Source organism: Oncorhynchus keta, chromosome 22 (assembly GCF_023373465.1).
Source record: "Oncorhynchus keta strain PuntledgeMale-10-30-2019 chromosome 22, Oket_V2, whole genome shotgun sequence".
In the NCBI taxonomy this organism is placed as follows: Eukaryota; Metazoa; Chordata; class Actinopteri; order Salmoniformes; family Salmonidae; genus Oncorhynchus; species Oncorhynchus keta.
Window position 1 is genome coordinate 30,338,844 of NC_068442.1, and position 16,890 is coordinate 30,355,733.

Consider the following 16,890-nt stretch of genomic DNA (forward strand, 5'->3'; position numbering starts at 1 on the left):
TAAAGAGAGACAGAGACCATATTTTGTAAGTGTGTGAGAGGGTCTGTCTTATGGGTTATGGTAGAGCTAAGTTACTAAGAAGAAAACCTTGGGGTCTCTTGCAGGTTTGAAGCATTGCCATATTACTGGAGGGCTATTTTGGATATCCTTAATTCAGATAGGGGTGTGATAAAATGGGCGTGGGTGGCAAGGTGATTCATGCTTTACAAATTGTTGTTGCATTACAGTGATAACTGAGAGTTAGTTTTAGTATTGCATGTGTTGATATCTTTAGTTTTGTAAGTATGACGGTGAGTTCTCTAACAAAGCATGAGAGAGGGAGTGGCAGTTAGAGTTCGTTATTTGTTTTCTATGCTTCCAGTCATGATCAGAAGTGTCTGTTTGTCCACTCCACGGTGCTGGGTGTGACTGTGAGACCAGGCTGCCATCTGCGAGGCCCTAGCTAGAGATGGACATTGAGGTGGGCATCCTGGAGGAGGACATGGAAGGCTCATGGACCCTGCTGTCATGGCTGGCCTCCTGTGTGATGGTGTTTGGAGGGACCCTGCCCTACCTTCCTCAGTACCAGGAGATCCAGAGGAGCAGCATCACTGAGGGATTCTCCACCCGCGTCTGTCTGCTTCTGCTCATCGCCAACATCCTACACATCTTCTGGTGAGGCTAGGATAGAGAGGGTTCACTGGGGACAGATTACAGTGGGTATATGCACAGTGTACACATCCAGTGAAACTGCCAGGTGCTGTGTAGAGAAAACAGTTCAAAGTAAACAGAAGAAACCTATAAATGATTGTACAGTATGCTCACATGGTGACCTAATGAAGCAATTCACTTGTGAGCATACAACAGTGCAGGTTTGTTTTGTTTCCTTGAAACACAGATAGAGCAGTGGTTAGAGGAAGTGAGAAGCATTGTCTGCGCCGACATTGTGATTTGATTAACCACTGTAATGTTGTCTACCTACAGGATGGGGAAGCAGTTTGAACTGACTCTGCTCCTCCATTGTGTAGTGATGATCATTACCATTGCTGGCTATGCTCCATCTCTGCTGCAACATCCAGCACACCAACCGCGTCAGCACCAAACAGCGCCACTTCACAGGTAAGCCAACCAAACCATAAACACGTCAGGCAAATAGCCCTATTTCAATTGTATTATGTATGTATTATTATTACAGCTAGTGCTAAACAACACTAAATTAGGTCCCAACACCAAAAAAAAATGGTCTATTGCTGGGATAAATATATGCTATTGCTAGGTAAATAAATTTAATGCATGTACTTAACTTGACCACTCATCAAATTCGAAATATTAACACACGATTATAGTACAGTTGTGGCCAAAAGTTTTGAGAATGACACAAATATTAATTTTCACAAAGTTTGCTGCTTCAGTGTCTAGATATTTTTGTCAGATGTTACTATGGAATACTGAAGTATAATTACAAGCATTTCATAAGTGTCAAAGGCTTTTATTGACAATTACATGAAGTTGATGCAAAGATTCAATATTTGCAGTGTTGACCCGACTTTTTCAAGACCTCTGCAATCCGACCTGGCATGCTGTCAATTAACTTCTGGGCCACATCCTGACTGATGGCAGGTCTTTCCTGCATAATCAATGCTTGGAGTTTGTCAGAATCTGTGGGTTTTTGTTTGTCCACCCGCCTCTTGAGGATTGACTACAAGCCCTCAATGGGATTAAGGTCTGGGGAGTTTCCTGGCCATGGACCCAAAATATCAATGTTTTGTTCCCCGAGCCACTTAGTTATCACTTTTGCCTTATGGCAAGGTGCTCCATCATGCTGGAAAAGGCATTGTTCGTCACCAAACTGTTCCTGGATGGTTGGGAGAAGTTGCTCTCGGAGGATGTGTTGGTACCATTCTTTATTCATGGCTGTGTTCTTAGGCAAAATTGTGAGTGAGCCCACCCCTTGGCTGAGAAGCAACCCGACACATGAATGATCTCATGTTTTACTGTTGGCATGACACAGGACTGATGATAGCGCTCACTCACCTTGTCTTCTCCGGACAAGCTTTTTTCCGAATGCCTCAAACAATTGGAAAGGGCATTCATCAGAGAAAATGTCTTTACCCCAGTCCTCAGCAGTCCAATCCCTGTACCCTTTGCAGAATATCAGTCTCCCTGATGTTTTTACTGGCTTCTTTGCTGCCCTACTTGACACATGGCCATCCTCCAATAGTCTTCGCCCCACTGTGCGTGCAGATGCACTCACACCTGCCTGCTGCCATTCCTGAGCAAGCTCTGTAATGGTGGTGCCCCGATCCCGCAGCTGAATCAACTTTAGGAGATGGTCCTGGAGCTTGCTGGACAGTCTTGGGTGCCCTGAATCCTTCTTCACAACAATTGAACCGCTCTCCTTGAAGTTCTTGATGATCTGATAAATGGTTGATTTAGGTGCAATCTTACTGGCAGCAATACCCTTGCTTGTGTAGCCCTTTTGCAAAGAGTCAAAGCAATGATGACGGCACGTGTTTCCTTGCAGGTAACCATGGTTGACAGAGGAAGAACAATGATTCCAAGCACCACCCTCCTTTTGAAGCTTCCAGTCTGTTATTTGAACTCAGTCAGCATGACAGAGTGATCTCTAGCCTTCTCCTCGTCAACACTCACACCTGTGTTAACGAGAGAATCACTGACATGATGTCAGCTGGTCCTTTTGTGGCAGGGCTGAAATGCAGTGGAAATATTTTTTGGGATTCAATTCATTTGCATGGCAAAGACGGACTTTGCCATTAATTGCAATTCATCTGATCACTCTTCATAACATTCAGGAGTATATGCAATTTGCCATCATACAAACTGAGGCAGCAGACTTTGAAAATTAATATTTGTGTCATCCTCAAAACTTTTGGCCTCGACTGTACACATAAGCCTATATAGAGGCGTTCAGTTTCAACTCTAAGCTCTTGCCAAAAGAGGGGGCCATAGGAGAAGGAATAATCACTCTAGAATCTTGCTCCCTCTCCCTCTCTCTGTCCTTCTTTTTCTCTTACTCACTCTCTCGCTCTCTATCGGTCTTATGTCATTTGTAGTTTTGATTGGTAGATTTTATAGGCCAGATGGTAAACTATGTTTACGCCTGAGGTCCTTTGAGTTGAGTGATGATCTTGTGGATGTAATTATGGGGATTGGTGTGTGTGAGAATAACGGGGAAATGGTGGATGGATATAGTCACTAGGCTTTCACATAGAAGAGATTATTTCAGCTCTGAGGGTGAGAGTGTGTATGGCCAGTGACAGGGGGTCTGCTCTATGTGAGTGAGTGAGTGAGTGAGTGAGTGAGTGAGTGAGTGAGTGAGTGAGTGAGTGAGTGAGTGAGTGAGTGAGTGAGTGAGTGAGTGAGTGAGTTTATGGATAATTGTGTTTTCACAGAACAACAGGTTGATTAAATCTCTTTCATTACATTTACAGAGCCAATCTTAGGTCAGCTTTTTATTAGTCTGACTGGGAACAAAATGAAATCTTGCAATATTACGCTAATTCAAAGAGTGTGTTATTAGATCTCTAATTCCTCGGCCCTAATAATGTATCTGTCATGTTGATTGATTAGTGAATAGATGCTAAGTTATTCATGCTGTAGATATCGGTGAGTTACTGTGGGTTTGTGTGTGTGTGTGTGTGTGTGTGTGTGTGTGTGTGTGTGTGTGTGTGTGTGTGTGTGTGTGTGTGTGTGTGTGTGTGTGTGTGTGTGTGTGTGTGTGTGTGTGTGTGTGTGTGTGTGTGTGCTGTGTATCCATGCACGAGTCTGAGTTTGTGTTATACTGTAGATAATCCTTGTTTGGGAATAGGATATGTATGAGAGAGACTGTGGTCTTGTAGTCTGCTGAGATACTGAGTTCCAGACTGAGTTCCAGACTGATTCTGCTGTCCCCTGGTGGGAGCTGCAGAGTCCTCAGTCCATCTTTACTCACATCGATTGTCAGTACTGTATCATAGGAGCTCAGCAACCAAACCATTAGAGAACTCTGAACTGTTTTGAGTGCCCTTAAAACCTATTTGAGACTGGGGGGCAGTATTGAGTAGCTTGGATGAATAAGGTGCCCAGAGTAAACTGCCTGCTACTCAGGCCCAAAAGCTAGAATATGCATAGAATATGAAGTTTCTAAAACTGTTTGAATTATGTCTGTGAGTATAAGAGAACTCATATGGCAAGCAAACACCTGAGAAAAAATCCAACCAGGAAGTGGGAAATCTGAGGTTTGTAGGTTTTCAAGTGTTTGCCTATCCAATATACAGTGTCTATGGGGTCATATTGCACTTCCCAAGGCTTCCACTAGATGTCAACATTCTTTAGAACCTTGTTTCAGGCTTCTACTGTGAAGGGGGAGCAAAGAAGAGCTGTTTGAACCAGGTCTGGTTAGTCTGGCAGAATGCCATGAGCTAAATCACGTGCGTGGCCGTGAGAGAGAGCTGCGTTCCCTTTCATTTCTAAAGACAAAGGAATTGTCCAGTTGAAACCTTATTGAAGATTTATGATAAAAACATCCTAAATATTAATTCTATACATCGTTTGACATGTTTCTACGACCTGTAATGTAACTTTCTTGACTTTTCGTTTGGACTTAGCACTCGCGCATTTGGATCACTGGACTAAACGCGTGGACAAAAAGGAGGTATTTGGACATAAATGATGGACTTTATCGAACAAAACAAAAATGTATTGTGGAACTGGGATTCTTGGGAGTGCATTCCGTTGAAGATCATCAAAGGTAAAGGAATATTTATAACTCTATTTCTGAGTTTTGTGACACCTCTCCTCGGTTGGAAAATGGCTGTATGTTTTTCTGTGGCTTGGCGCAGACCTAACATTATTGCATGGTGTGCTTTTCCCGTAAAGTAAAAAAAAAAAATCTGACACAGCGGTTGCATTAAGGAGTTTATCTATAATCGTATGTATAACACTTGTATCTTAGATCGATGTTTATGATGATTATTTCTGTAATTTGATGTGGCTCTCTGCACTTTCACCGGATGTTTGTTTGAGACAATGCACTTCTGAACATAACGCACCAATTTCAAATGAGGTTTTTGCACATAAAGATGAACTTTAGCGAAAGAAACACACATTTATTGTCTAACATGGAGTCCTGGGAGTGCCATCCGGTGAAGATCATTAAAGGTTAGTAATTAATTTTTCACGCTATTTCTGTCTTTTGTGACACCTCTCCTTCTTTGGAAAATGGCTGTATGGTTTTCTCTGACTAGGCGCTGTCCTAACATAACCGCACGGTGTGCTTTCGCCATGAAGCCTTTTTGAAATCAGACACTGACTGGATTAACAAGAAATGTGTCTTCAAAATTAGATTTATGTTGTTTGAATTTGGCACTCTGTAATTTCACTGGCTGTGGTGAGGATATCCCAGAGAGGTTTTAATCACCCTGCCACAGACTCTACAGGACAACAGATCGTCACTCCAGGCCTCTTCTTTCAGCTGAATGGCAGGTCAGCTGTCTGATTTCAGAGGGAATGGAGGGGTGTGGTGGTCCAGGCTCAGAATAGCCCTAACTTCCTCCCCAATCATTACATTACTGTCCTTACCTCCGGAACATCCTGCTCTATGACAACCAGCACAGCAGCACCTGTCCCCATCTAACCCTACCCCATACTTACACAACACAACTACACACACATGCACACACAGCAATAAATATTCACAACCACACACACATGCACAAACAACAATAAACGTTCACAACTGCACACACACATTCACAAACGACAATAAACATTCACAACCACACACACATGAACAAACAACAATACATGTTCACAACCACACATAAATGCACAAACAATAATAAACATTCACAACCATAAACACACATGCCGACAAGTACCAGATTTCGGATAACATTTAGCTTCCTTTAGTAGTGGTTGTCTGAGGTCAGTAGGTAGTATATGGGGAGGGATTAAAATACATAGATACAGTGGGGCAAAAAAAGTATTTAGTCAGCCACCAATTGTGCAAGTTCTCCCACTTAAAAAGAGGAGAGAGGCCTGTAATTTTCATCATAGGTACACTTCAACCAGGACAGACAGAATGAGGGAAAAAAATCCAGAAAATCACATTGTAGGATTTTTTATGAATTTATTTGCAAATTATGGTGGAAAATAAGTATTTGGTCAATAACAAAAGTTTCTCAATACTTTGTTATATACCCTTTGTTGGCAATGACAGAGGTCAAACGTTTTCTGTAAGTCTTCACAAGGTTTTCGCCCAAAAGAAAGGGTGATGTGGTCTATTGTCATTGAAAGTCAACATCATGTCTAGAGTGGCAAAAGGTGATTCACATTCTCTCCAAAGTTTACCTCAGAAAGCTCATGGGCCTCATATTTCCCGTTATAAATCAGACTTCTAAAACTGTGCACACGTGAACAAGCATTATAACTCTGCCTGAAAAACATCCATCATTCACCTTTTATAGTGATAATAACGCCCTTATTTGCTGTATACATTGGAAGTATTGTAATTTGGCCAAGACAGTATCAAAAGGAAATAGCAATGCTTGGCAAAATTGATCAGATGTCTTTGGACGTGTTGGCAGAATGTTTCCTTTTGCAGTGACATTTGCTGTATCTGACAGTTTCGGAAGACCAAAATACATATCAAAATATTTTAAATGGCTTTTCTAATTATTACTGTTTAATGGGTCCATGAGAGATGGGACAAATCGTAGCCTATACTAACTTGTTGTCGGCCTGTAGGCTATTTCGCGACACAAGTAGCCTATGAAACCATCACAGTCAGAAAAGGTGAGAGATTTATTGTGCAATGATTATGGAAATGAAATAAATAATAAGAAATATATACATATTTCTATTTTAGAATGCAATGATAAGAAACATTTATTTTCCCGCTCTTATCACTAATGGCAAATGTTTGCATATTGTTATTTCTCTATCGGCACACTCTTGGCATTCTCTCAACCAGCTTCACTTGGAATGATTTTCCAAAATTCTTGAAGGAGTTCCCACATATGCTGAGCAATTGTTGGCTGCTTTTACTTCACTCTGCAGTCCAACTCATCTAAATGTGGTTAAGGTCAGACGATTGTGAAGGCCAGGTAATCTCATGCATCACTCCATCACTCTCTGCAGTCCGACTCATCCCAAACCATCTAAAGTTGGTTGAGATCAGGGGATTGTGGAGGCCAGGTCATTTGATGCAGCACTTCATCACTCTCATTCTTGGTAAAATAGCCCTTACACAGCCTGGAGGTGTGTTGGGTCATTGTCCAGTTGAAAAACAAGTCCCACGAAGCCCAAACCAGATGGGAAGGAGTATCGCTGCAGAATGCTGTGGTAGCCGTGCTGGTTAAGTGTGCCTTGAATTCTAAATAAATTACAGTCAGTGTCACCAGCAAAGCCCCCCCACACCATAACACCTCCTCCTCCATGCTTTAAGTTGGGAAAAACACATGCGGAGATCATCCGTTCACCCACACCGCATCTCACAAAGACATGGCTGTAAGGAACTAGAAATCTCCAATTTGGACTCCAGAACAAAGGACACATTTCCACCGGTCTAATGTCCATTGGTCGTGTTTCTTGGCCCAAGCAAGCCTTTTCTTCGTATTGGTGTCCTTTAGTAGTGGTTTCTTTGCATCAATTCAAACTATGAAAGCCTGAATCACACAGTCTCCTCTGAACAGTTGATGTTGAGATGTGTCTGTTACTTGAACTCTTTGAAGCATTTATTAGGGCTGCAATGTCTGAGGCTGGAAACTCTAATGAACTTATCCTCTGCAGCAAAGGTGACACTGGCCCTTTCCTGTGGCGGTCCTCATGAGAGCCAGTTTGATCATAGCACTTGATGTTTTTTGCAAATGCACTTGAAGAAACTTTCAAAGTTCTTGAAATTGACTGACCTTCATGTCATAAAGTAATGATGGACTGTCATTTCTCTTTGCATATTCTAGCTGTTCTTGCCATATTATGGACTTGTTCTTTTACCAAATAGGGCTATCTTCTGTATACCTCCCTACCTTGTCACAACACAACTGATTGGCTCAAAGAAATTCCCCAAATTAACTTTAAAAAAAGGCACACCTGTTAATTGAAATGCATTCCAGGTGCCTACCTTATGCTGCTGGTTGAGAGAATGCCAAGAGTAGGCAAAGCTGTCATCAAGGTAAAAGGGTGGCTATTTGAAGAATCTGTAGTCAATGAACAGCATTCTCACATAGGTGTTCCTTTTGTCCAGGTGGGAAAAGGAGGTGTGGAATGCGATTGAGATTGCGTGGTTCTAGGATGTCCTGGAGGATGCTGTTGCTGTGAGCCATTACCAGCCTTTCAAAGCACTTCATGGCTACCGATGTGAGTGCTACAGGGAGGTAATCATTTAGTTAGGTTACCTTTGCTTCCTTGGGCACAGGGACTATGGTGGTCTGCTTGAAACATGTAGGTATTACTGACTCGGTCAGGGAGAAGTTGAAAATGTCAGTGAAGACACTTGCCAATTGAGCTCGTCTGGTTGGCTCGTGTTACTGGGAAGCTCAGGACTGGGTTTCCCTTTGTAGACTATAATAGTTTTCAAGCCCTGCAACATCCGTCAGAGCCTGCTGTAGTAGGATTCAGTCTTAATCCTGTATTGACGCTTTGCTTATTTTATGGTTCGTCTGAAGGCATACGACAATTTCTTATAAGCGTCCTGATTAGTGTCCTGCTCCTTGAAAGTGGCAGCTCTAGCTGAATGTGGATGTTGCCTGTCATCCATGGCTTCTGGTTGGGATATGTACGTACAGTCACTGTGGGGACGATGTTGTTGATGCACTTATTGATGAAGGTGGTATACTCCTGAGGTGGTATACTCCTCAATGCCATGAGTTGAATCCTGGGACATATTCCAGTTTGTGCTAGCAAAACTGTAGTCCTGTAGCATAGCATCCGCGTCATCTGACCACTTTCATATTAAGCGAGTCACTGGTACTTCCTGCTTTAGTTTTTGCTTGTAAGCAGGAATCAGGAGGATAAAATAATGCCAAATGGATGGCGGGGGAGAGCTTTGTATGCATCTCTGTGTGATTAAAGTTGGTCTAGAATGTTTTTCCCCTCTGGTTGCACGTGACATGCTGATAAAAATATGGTAAAACTGATTTAAGTTTGCCTGCATTAAAGTCCACGGCCACTAGAAGTGCCGCTCCTGGATGAGCCTTTTCTTGCTTGCTTATGGCCTTATAGAGTTGGTTGAGAGTGGTCTTAGTGCCAGCATCGGTCTGGTGGTAAATACATGGTTTCGAATAATATGGCTGAGAACTCTCTTGGTAGATAGTGTGGTCTACAGATTATCATTAGGTACTCTACCTTAGGCGAGCAATACCTCGAGACCTCTTTAATATTAGACATCGCGCACCAGCTGTTATTGACAAATAGACACACACCCCCACCCCTCGTTTTAGCTTCTCTGTTCTGCCAGTGCATTGAAAATCCCGCCAGCTCTATATTATCAGTGTGGCAGTTCAGCCACGACTCTGTGAAACATAAGATATTATAGTTTAGTTTTTAATGTCCCGTTTGTAGGATAATCGTAATCGTAGGTCATCAATTTTATTTTCCAACGATTGCATGTTAGACAGTAGGACCTATGGCAGTGGGAGTTTACTCGCTCGCCCACGGATTCTCAGAAGGCAGCCCAAACTGTGCCCCCTTTTCCTCCGCCTTTTCTTCATGCAAATGATGGGGATCTGGGCCTGTTCCCAGGAAAGCAGAATATCCTACTCGTCAGACTCGTTAAAGAAAAAATCTTCTTCCAGTTCGCGGTGAGTAGTCGCTTTTCTGATGTCCAGAAGTTATTTTTGGTCGTAATAGACAGCAACATTATGTACAAAATAAGTTACAAATAACGCAAAAAAACAAACAAAATTGCGCAGTTGGTTAGGACCATCTTACATGATTCCATATGTGTTATTTCATTGTTTTGATGTCTTCACTATTATTCTTAAATGTAGAAAATAGTACAAATAAATAAAAACCCTTGAATGAGCTTGGCTATCTGTTTTTGTGTTATAAATAAGAGCCTCATATATTCCCCATTTTCACAGGGCTACTACTTTTGTCTTTCTGCAATGCAATACTTCAACCTCTAGAAGCTGTGCTTACGCATGGTCTAAAGTTTGTTGGATGATAAGCACATTCTCACGTCCAGTTTTTATAAAGGCCAACTGTTTCCCGTGAAAACTGGTGCACGCATAATTAGGCACATCTTTTGTGCATACACAGCGTTTGTAGATGCGGCCCCAGGTATGTTCCTCGGGTGAAGACCTTGTGGCTCAGAGTTCCTCCAAGGCTTAGCAGAGGTTGGATACTGTATTGCTCTATACTGCTGTTAAAGCCAGTGTTGGCCTTGGCTAAGCTACAGTGACAACTCTTTTGAACAATGTGTTGTATGTTAACCTCACCCATCCTAAGCTTTTTATTTGCTTAATTGTTAGTGCACAAGTTGTGTCTCTGTCCTGGTGTAGCATTAAATAAGAGCCTCCCTTCCAACCTCAAGAATAGAGAAATCAATGTGCACCAATGTGCCTTGTATCTGCTATAGTAGTTCAACAGCACATATCACACCTCATTACAAATACTTCTGCATCACACAAATTGTGGGTGAAGGTCATGTATAATTGTTTAATAATTGAGTCTCATGTATAGTATGTTGTTCTAATGAAACAACAGAGCCCTCTACTGGTCATAACTGGACCCTGTCTGTTCATATCTTTTTATCATACACTACCTGTGTTGAAAGTGAAGGGAATGGACTGATGTGTTGTTGACCCAGAGGTAGACTTCCTTGTTTAGTGATGTGACAGTGTACAGAGAGTACCTATGCCAGGTGCCTTAGTAGAGTGGTCTGTGTGTGGTTTTTTGGGTGGGTTTCATTGTGCTGAGTCAGTGTAGGGTCTCTACTGCAATGTGGGATGTGACTGCCAGTCTGTCTGCCGCTCAGGCAGCGTTATCTGCAGCGTACAGCATTGCAGCGAGACGAATCAGGTGTGACCGCTCTCAGCACAGACAGAGTTTATTACTCCCCTGCATTTACATATAGATGTGTACACTTTAATTGAAGCCTAGATAACAGACATCCAATTAACAAGTCAAATGAAGCTAGGCAGGTGTATATGAGTGAGTAGAGTACAGTTGGTGACATAAGCAAAATTTACACAGTAGCCAACACTTCAGTTTTGCTGAAGTTAGTTTTGCTGAAGTTACCTAAATTGATATGTTTTGTGTTTGTCCATGTCTCTGATTTTGTGCTTGTTTTAGAATCATCCCCATGGGAAAGTTTGCATAAGCTCTGTCTCTGGTTAAGTGTTGGCCCTCTTAAACAAGAAGAGTGCTCAGTCCTTTTCTAGGAAAGGTTGAGTCAGACTACTGACAGTGGCTACTCCCACGGGGTCATATGAATTATTAAAATTCCAAGAAATACAGCAGATACCCGGCAGACTGACCTGTGAGTTAGAGAGTGGAAAAAGTGTGCCTGTATCTGCTTTGTTTGCATTATATTGTATGAATTTGCGGGGATGTTTTTAATGGACATTATTGTGGCACCCTTAAAAATGTCAAAATGACATTATGCAGAGTAGAATTCCAAATTATGGTGGCTCCTGTCCCCACTACACATTGACAGTTGCTGCACTGTGGGCCTGTATGAATACCATTGGTTATTTGTAGATAGGTCAAAGATGAACTCATGAATATATAAATCTAAGTGCTCTGGTTCTGTCCATCTTCCCCCCTGGTCACATCAGTGTAAGATGAGAAAAGATGACCTATTCCACCAACACCATTGATCACTAGTTCTCTCATCACTCCAACAGTAGTGTCAATCCAGAGCAGACAGACAGAGGGTCTATATGTGTTGTGCTTTCTCCCAAACTATTGATAGGCTACACAGCTAGAGATAATTTCCCTGTTAACAACAGTATATCTCAATCCCCTCTTAGCAGCCATGTTTGTCTTTCCACTTCCTATTAATTTCCCCCTGCCTTCTCTCTTGTCTCCAGTCTTTTGTCTCCCCCTCTGTCATTCCCTCTCTCTCCATCCTGTGAGTGAGAGGATGACAAGTTAATGGTGTGGCAGACAGACGGTTGCTGATGATGGTTCCCGAAAGGCATATTCCTCTACCATCTGAAACAGTGAACGAGGCAAAGCATGGCTGACATTAGTTTACCCAGGGTCAGTGTTGAGCCAAACTTCACGGTCTATCAAAGAATGTAGAATATAATGTGGTTTTCAGAGGCCAAGACTGCCAAACCACAGGTTCTGATCGGTTCTTGAAGTATTTTCTAGTGCTTCCCTGGTCTGTTATGATCCTAGTGTATGTCTACAGGCTGAACCCTCACCTCTCTGGCTGCCTCATTAAAGTAATCTCATCACACATCACACACAGGGAGCCCCTGGACACCTGCCGAGACCTATCATGGTAATAGACACATCTCCATCTTGAAGACAGAGATAAATACACACACACACACACACACACACACACACACACACACACACACACACACACACACACACACACACACACACACACACACACACACACACACACACACACACACACACACACACACACACACACACACACACACACACACACACACACACATACACACACATACACACACACACACACACACACACACAGTGTCAGGCTCCTTGCACACATGAACTGCTTCTCTCACCCTATGGACCCATTAAAGACAACACCAGCACCCATCAAAAGCTAATTAAAATATCTCCCCTATTTCATTAGATTGCTGTTAGAGGAAATTATGGTTGAAATGACTAATTATGTATACATTCCAATCAGAACTGACTAGTCCAAATGCTATAATGTACTGTACATGTGAATTTTCTCTCTTGCTCCCATTCCCAATTGTATATAATGTAGTCAGGAGTTTAGTAACAATGAAGGCCTGTTCCTTAGTGCATTCAGTTGTACAAATCTCCAGGTGGCGGGAACGGCCCATCTCCAGATTGTCTAGAATGTTGATTTATACTGACTGGCCTTGACTTCGTGCTGATAACGCGAAGAATCGAGAGCTAGAGGGCCCCTCTACTTGTGAAATAGATAGAACGTTTGGAAAACGCTGACGTCATTTTCAGTTTATAACCTGTGGAAATATGTGTATGCGTGGAGTACTCTCTTGAAATAAACGCTGTTACCTTTGGCTTTTAAGACTGGTCTCAATCTACTTCATGCATAATTAATGAACTTACACCTCATTAATGAACTAGAACGAGTGCGAATCTGATTTGGCTATAAAACATACAGGAATTTAGAAATTCCACTATCAATTGCACATAAAAACCCGTGCAGTGTTATTCTGTGCTGTTGCACAGCTGTGATATGTCTGACAAAAGAGCTGTGACACAGTGAAGGGGTGTGTGTGCGCACATTTGTGTGTGTGTGCATGTAAAATGTCTGGTGACAGTTTTTGTGTGTTTGTTGTTGAGTGTACTCTTAGCCTTCAGAGTTCTGGTTGTGACGCAAACATGGGCTGCAGATTTTCCGGCCCTGTTTGTTCCTAGGGCTCTCACAGAGGCAGGCTCCAGTCTCCTCTACCTTGTCTCACACTGTTCTCATAGCCCCAAACCCTGCCTTCCAAACACAACACCAGTTTATGTCACACCAAGGGAAACCAGCTCTGGTTTAGTGTAAAGCCCGTCTTCCATTAAAAAGTGTGCTGCTGCTCTAACCTTGGGGCTGATTCCCCGTTGGCGCTGATACCCCTCATTGATTGTGTGGCTGCATGCTGTGCTAAACAGTAAGGGTGTGATCAGACAGAGTAGTCTGGTGCCTCCAGCCCTTTGACTCTGACAAGATCTTATTAATTAGCTACATTGGCAATAATGATCCAACGCATACAGTCTCTTTCTCTCTCTCAATGCATCAATTGGCTGAACTCTGACCCCTGTGTTGCAACAATGGATTTTTTGCTCTCTCAGAATGTTGTTTCAGATCAAAGGAAGAATAATATATCCCAAAGCTGACAAAGACTGAAAGGAGAATGCACAGAACTTCACAAACCTATTTAGACATGAAAGGAAGCACCTATCAACCCCTATTAAAGGAGTGAGGACAGAGGACAGGCGGGCAAATCAGTGAAATAGGGATACTAAAGGAGTGAAAAAGATACATTTTGGTGGACTTATTATTAATATATATATTTTGCCCACTTTTTATCCCCAATTTTGTGATATCCAATTACGATCTTGTCTCATTGTTTCAACTCGCCAACGGGCTCGGGACAGATGAAGGTTAAGTTATGCGTCCTCCGAAACATGACACGCCAAACTTAACACCCGTCCAATTAACCTGGAAGCCAGTTGCACCAATGTGTCGGAGGAAACACTGTTCAACTGACGACCAAAGTCATCCTGCAGGCACCCAGCCCTCCACAAGGAGTCACTAGAGCACAATGAGCCAAGTAAAGCCCCCCTAAACCTTCCCCTAACCCAGACGATGCTGGGCCAATTGTGCATCGCCCTATGGGATTTGCGGTCACGGCCAGTTGTGACACAGCCTGGGATCGAACCCGGGTCTGTAGTGACGCCTCTCACACTGCGATGCAGTGCCTTGTACCGCTGCGCCTCTCGGGAGGCTCCATTTCGGTGGGCTTAAAGAGAGATTCAGTCAGCAAGGCTGACAAGGTTGAGGAAGTTACTTAGGATTTGCCTTGCTACAAAGGGGAATAGTGAAAAGGACATGGCCATGATACCCTCCACATTCACCAGAATACACTGATGCCACTGTCCTCAATATGCAGGGACGCAACTTTCACTGGGGACAGGAGGGACATGTCCTCGCCACATTCTGAAATTGTGTTTTTGTCCCCCAGTTTTATCATTCGAATGTGATACAAAACAAGGCAACGGTGTGCTTTAGGTCCATGCGGAAACCTCCGAGCGGTCGGGTAGGCTGTTTGGAGTGTTTATCCGACTGGACAAAAACAAAAACTAGTTGTCCCCCTATCAATATGTCTTGGTGATGTGATCTTCCCAAGTCATTGTCAGAAAACGCTCCCCTTCTTTGTCATCCAGCTTGTCCTTGCTGTCTCATTGCTCCATGGTAGCCCTGGAAGGGAGGCCTAACCACTGTGACCCCCACTGTCCCACACCGGGCTCTCTGATAGGAAGATAGATGCACTGGGCATCTTTATTTCCTCTTTATTTATTTTATTGTTAATTTTAGACTGACTTTGAAGTAGGTTCAAAGTAGTTGGCATATACTGTTGTCCCTCTCCTTGTCTAATGTAATGTCTATTATACTTAATTTCTGTCCTATCCTGTCATTGTTCTCTCCTTTAATCTTTCATTTTTCACTCATTCCCCAACCCTCTCTGTCCCTCCCTCCCTCCCTCTCTCCCAAATCAACTAGCCATTTAGCATTGTTACTGCAGTAAATTTGAGAAATAAATTAGTTAGTCAGTTAGTTAGTTGGTCCTAAATGGATCCCAGTCAGGTGTGTCGCTTGGCAATGCAATGTGTAGAGTAGAGCCTGGAGACTGGCATCATCAGCATGCTGCTGTGGGAGGAACCCCGCTGAAACCCTGCTGTAGTGCATGTGTTACTGTTACTCTGCCCTTGACCCCATGCCACTCTTTCTCTCTCCCTCTCTCTGGCTTGCATGGTTGGTTCTTATGTAACTTTTATCAGAGCTGCTTTGTTTTATTTATTCAATCTCTCTGTGTCTCTCTCTTTCTCTCTCTTTCACACACTATCATTATCCTGTCCTGCAGTCTTAATCCTGCTGTGTGACTTGCATTTAGCTCAGAGAACTAGAGATAAAACGCAGCCCTTTATTGGCTCTGTCCTTGTCTTGTCCTGATTCTACCTAATATTAAAGGAATATTCCACGGCAAAACTATCTTTCGATATTGTTTCATTAGTCCATTGTTGATATAGTCTCACAATATTTTGCATGTCAACAATCACATTTTTTAGATATACAGTGCATTCGGAAAGTATTCAGGCCCCTTGACCTTTTCCATATTTTGTTACGTTACAGCCTAATTCTAAAATTGATTAAATATTTTTTTCCCCTCATCAATCGAACTTTGGCAGTGATTACAGCCTTGAGTCTTCTTGGGATTTTTTGGTCTCTCCAGAGATAATTGATCAGGTTCAAGTCTGGGATATGGCGGGTCCACTCAAGGACATCCAGAGACTTGTTCCGAAGTCACTCCTGCGTTGTCTTGGCTGTGTGCTTAGGATTGTTGTCCTGTTGGAAGGTGAACCTTCACCCCAGTCTGAGGTCCTGAGTGCTCTGGAGCAGGTTTTCATCAAGGATTTCTCTGTACTTTGCTCAGTTCATCTTTCCCTCTATCCTGAATAGTGTCCCAGTCCCTGCCACTGAAAAACATCCCCACAACATGATGCTGCCACCACCATGCTTCACCGTAGGGATGGTGCCAGGTTACCTCCAGACGTGACGCTTGGCATTCAGGCCAAAGAGTTCAATCTTGGTTTCATCAGACCAGATAATCTTGTTTCTCATGGTCTGAGAGTCCTTTAGGTGACGTTTGGCAAACTCCATGCGGGCTATCATGTGCCTTTTACTGAGGAGTGGCTTCCGTCTGGGGACTCTACCATAAAGGCCTAATTGGTGGAGTGCTGCAGATATGGTTGTCCTTCTGGAAGGTTCTCACATCTCCACAGAGGAACTCTAGAGCTTTCTCAGAGTGACCTTCGGGTTCTTGGTCCACTACCTGACCAAAGCCCTTCTCCCTGGATTGCTCAGTTTAGCCGTGCAGCCAGCTCTAGGAAGAGTCTTGGTGGTTTCAGACTTCTTCCATTTAAGAATGATTGAGGCCCTTGTGTTCTAGGGAACCTTCAATCCTGCAGAAATGCTTTGGCATCCTTCCCCAGAAA

General features: G+C 43.0%; 1 pseudogene; it reads left to right on the plus strand.

Moving 5' to 3' along the window:
* Positions 1-290: 290 nt before the first annotated feature.
* The window catches only part of LOC118401303 (solute carrier family 66 member 2-like), a 37,996-nt pseudogene continuing 21,396 nt past the window's right edge, over positions 291-16,890 (plus strand).